Raw genomic sequence first — 4,527 nt, 5'->3', positions numbered from 1 at the left:
TGTTGTCCCCCCTTCTCAGTCTCCCCTCTGGGAAGACCTCCCATCACATTCCCCTTTTCCTTTGCCTCTAAGAGCATCCTCCCCTACTAACCCACCCACTCCCACCTCACCCCTCTAGCATCCCCCTTCGCTGGGGCAACAAGCCTCCACAGACCAAGTACCTCCCTTCCCACTGATGCCAGATAAGGCAATCCTGTGCTACATATGTAGTGGAACCCATGGGTACAAAACAAGCCTCAACAAATCCAAGAAGATCAACATAATTCCATGTACCCTATCAGATCACCATGGCCTAAGGCTTGACTTCAATAACAATAAAAACAACAGAAAGCCCACAGACCCACGTAAATGGAAAAACTCTCTACTCAATGATAGCCTGGTCAGGGGGGAAATAAGAAAAGAGATTAAAGACTTTCTAGAATTCAATGAACATGAAGACACAGCATATCCAAACTTATGGAACACAATGAAAGCAGTGCTAAAAGGAAAACTCACAGCACTAAGTGCCCTGGGAAGGAAACTGGAAAGATCCTACACTAGCAACTTAACAGAACACCTGAAAACCCTAGAACAAAAAGAAGCAAATGCACTCAATAGGAGTAGACTGCAGGGAAATAAACTCAGGGATGGAAATCAACCAATTAGAAACAAAGAGGATGATACAAAGAATCAACAAAACTGGGCTGGAGAGATGGCTTGGTGGTTAAGAGCATTGTATTGCTCTTCCAAAGGTCCTGAGTTCAATTCCCAGCAACCACATGGTGACTCACAACCATCCATAGTGAGATCTAATGCCCTCTTCTGGTGTTTTTGAAGACAGCTTCAATGTACTTACATATAATAATAAATATATGGGCTGGAGCCAGCGGGGCCAGAGTGAGCAGAGGTCCTGAGTTCAATTCCTAGCAACCACATAACTCACAACCATCTGTACAGCTACAGTGTATTCATATACATAAAACGAATAAATCTTTTTTTTTTAAAAAAAGATCAGATAAACAGCCCCAAATCTTCTAAGGAAATAGAAGCCATTAAAAAATCCCAGGACCAGATGGTTCTTGTGCAGAATTCTACCAGACCTTCAAAGAAGAGCTAAGATAAAAACTCCTCAAACTACTCCATACAATAGAAACAGAGGGAACACTACCTAATTTATTCTATGAAGCCACAATTACTCTGATACCTAAACCACACAGACCAACAAAAAAGAGAACTTCAGACCAATCTCACTTATGAATATCGATGAAAAATAATCAATAAAATTCTCACAAACAAAATTCAAAAAACATCAAAACCATCATTCATCACAATCAAGTAGATTTCCTCCCAGGGATGCAGGGATGGTTCAATATATAAACACCCATTAATGTAATCCACTACATAAACAAACTCAAAGAAAAATATGATCATCTCATTAGATGCTGAAAAAACCTCTGACAAAGTATATCACCCCTTCATGTTAAAAGTATTGGACATATTATGAATTCAAGGCCTTTACCTAAACATAATAAAAGCAATATACAGCAAACCATCAGCCAATATCAAACTAAATGGAGAGATACATGAAGCAATCCCACTAAAATCGGGGTCAAGACAAGGCTGCCCACTCCTTATCTATTCAATATCGTATTCGAAGTTCTAGCTAGATCAATAAGAAAACAAAAGGAGATCAATGGGATACAAATTGGAAAAGAAGAAGCCAAGGTATTTGCAGGTGATATGGTAGTATACGTAAGAGACCCCCAAAAAAATCTACCAGAGAACTTCTACAGATAATGAAAGCTTTAGCAAAGTGACTGGATATAAAATTAACTCAAACAAATCAGTAGCCATCCTTTATACAAATGATAAAGGGCTATGAAAGAAATTAGTGAAACAACACCCTTCACAATACCCACAAATAGTATAAAATATCTTGGGGTAACTCATACCAAGCAAGTGAAAGATCTGTATAACAAGAACTTCCACTCCCTGAAAAAAAAAAAAAAAAGAAACTGAATAAGACCTCAGAAGATGGAAGGATCTCCCATGTTCATGGATTGGGTAAGATTAACATAATAAAAATGGCCATCCTACCAAAAGCAATCTACAGATTCAACGCAATCGCCATTGAGTTTCCAACACAATTCTTCACAGACTGGAAAAGCAAATCTCAATTTCACATGGAAAAACAAAAACAAAAGATAGCCAAAACAATTCCCAACAATAAAAGAACTTCTGGGGGAATCACCATCCCTGACCTCAAGCTTTACTACAGAGACCACATGGTATTGGTACAGAGACAGATACGTTGATCAATGGAATGGAATTGAAGACCCAGAAATAAAACCACACACATAAGGACACTTGAATTTTGATACAGCAGCCAAAAACATACAATGGAAGAAAGAAGGCATTTTCAATAAATTTTGCTAGTCTAACTTGTTGGTCTGCATGTAGAAAAATAAAAATAGATTTATATTTTAATCACCTTGCACAAGGCTCAAGTCCAAGTGGATCAAGGACTCAACATAAAGCCAGATACATTGAATCAAATAGAAGAGAAAGCTGGAAAGAGCCTTGAACTCATTGGCACTGGGGGAAATTTCCTAAACAGAGCTCTAATGGTTCTAAGATCAAGAATCAGTAAATGGGGCCCCATGAAACCGAAAAGCTTCTGTAAGGCAAAAGACACAGTCAATGGGACAAATTGGCAACCAACAGATTGGGAAAAAAAAAAATCTTCATCAGCTCCACATCTGATAGAGGGCTAGTATCCAAAATATATTAAGAACTCACGAAGCTAACCTCCAAAACCCAAAATAACCAAGTTAAAAAAAAATGGCGTACAGAGTTAAACAGAGAATTCTCAACTTAGGAATCTTGAATGGCTGAGAAGCACCTAAAGAAATGTTCAACATCCTTAGTCATCAAGAAAATGCAAATCAATACAACCCTGAGATTCCACCTTACACCAGTCAGAATGAAAGATCAAAACTTAGGAGACAACAGATGTTGGCATGGATGTGGAGAAAGAACACTCCTCCACTGCTGTTGGGTTTGCAAGCTGGAAACCAGTCTGGTGGCTCTTCAGAAAATTGGAAATAGTTCTACCTGAAGATCCAGCTATACCATTCCTGGGCATATACCCAAAAGTCACTCCAACATATAACAGGACACATGTTCCACTATGTTCAAAGAAAGGCTTTCTTAAAAAAAAATCCTTTAAAAAGAATTAAAAAAGAGGCTCTTTGATTATTATTACATGTACAACTGCCTGAATCCATATACGTCCTTTGTTTTTAAAAAAGCTAACATGGGGCTTGAGACAGCGTGGCATCTAAAGGCACTTGCTTTATTAAATCTGGAGACCTGAGGAAATTTCCTATAACCCAGGTAAAGATGGTAAAGAATCAACTCTTCAAAGTTGTCCTCTCACAAATCACCATGTTTCACTCACAAATGTGCAGTGGCAAAATGTCCACACATATACACATCATTGACACACACAATCATAGTAAGTTAAAAAAATTAACCTATTTCCTTTATGGTGTTGGGGATTGGTGTTGTGAATGCTAGGTAATAGCTTTGCCAGTGAACTATGCGACCAACTGAATAAGAACATTTTAAAAAGAGTCAATGAATAGAGTTGCATGAGAGGCTCTATCCATCTATCTATTATGAACAAAGTATATTTCATGTATTTATACTTTTTAAAAATTTTTTATTAGGTATTTTCCTCATTTACATTTCCAATGCTATCCCAAAAGTCCCCCATACCCTCCCCCAACCCCCTACCCACCCACTCTCACTTTTTGGCCCTGGTGTTCCCCTGTACTGGGGCATAAAAAGTTTGCAAGTCCAATGGGCCTCTCTATCCAGTGATGGCCAACTAGGCCATCTTTTGATACATATGCAGCTACAGTCAAGAGCTCGGGTGTACTGGTTAGTTCATCATGTTGTTCCACCTATAGGGTTGCAGATCCTTTTAACTTCTTGGGTATTTTCTCTAGCTCCTCCATTGGGGGCCCTGTGATCCATCCAATAGCTGACTGTGAGCATCCACTTATGTGTTTGCTAGGGCCCGGTGTAGTCTCACTAGAGACAGCTATATCAGGGTCCTATCAGCAAAATCTTGCTAGTGTATACAATGGTGTCAGTGTTTGGAGGCTGATTATGGTATGAATTCCTGGATATGGCAGTCTCTAGAGGGTCCATCCTTTTGTCTCAGCTCCAAACTTTGTCTCTATAACTCCTTCCATGGGTGCTTTGTTCCCAATTCTAAGAAGGGGCAAAGTGTCCACACTTTGGTCTTTGTTCTTTTTGAGTTTCATGTGTTTTGCAAATTGTAACTTATATCTTGGGTAGTCTAAGTTTCTGGGCTAATATCCACTTATCAGTGAGTACATATCATTTGAGTTCTTTTGTGATTGGGTTACTTCATTCAGGATAATGCCCTCCAGGTCCAACCATTTGCCTAGGAATTTCATAAATTCATTCTTTTTAATAGCTGAGTAGTACTCCATTGTGTAAATGTACCACATTTTT

The 4,527-nt window shown here is 38.8% G+C and overlaps 1 protein-coding gene across 4 annotated transcripts in view; it reads right to left on the bottom strand.

Annotated features, from left to right (window-relative positions):
• Pibf1 (progesterone immunomodulatory binding factor 1) overlaps nt 1-4,527 on the bottom strand; it is a 159,496-nt gene that overhangs the window by 70,864 nt on the left and 84,105 nt on the right. The gene's annotated exons all lie outside the window — the stretch shown is intronic.

The sequence above is a fragment of the Mus caroli genome, chromosome 14, assembly GCF_900094665.2.
Source record: "Mus caroli chromosome 14, CAROLI_EIJ_v1.1, whole genome shotgun sequence".
Taxonomy (NCBI): Eukaryota; Metazoa; Chordata; class Mammalia; order Rodentia; family Muridae; genus Mus; species Mus caroli.
This window is presented reverse-complemented; position numbering and strand designations above follow the sequence as displayed.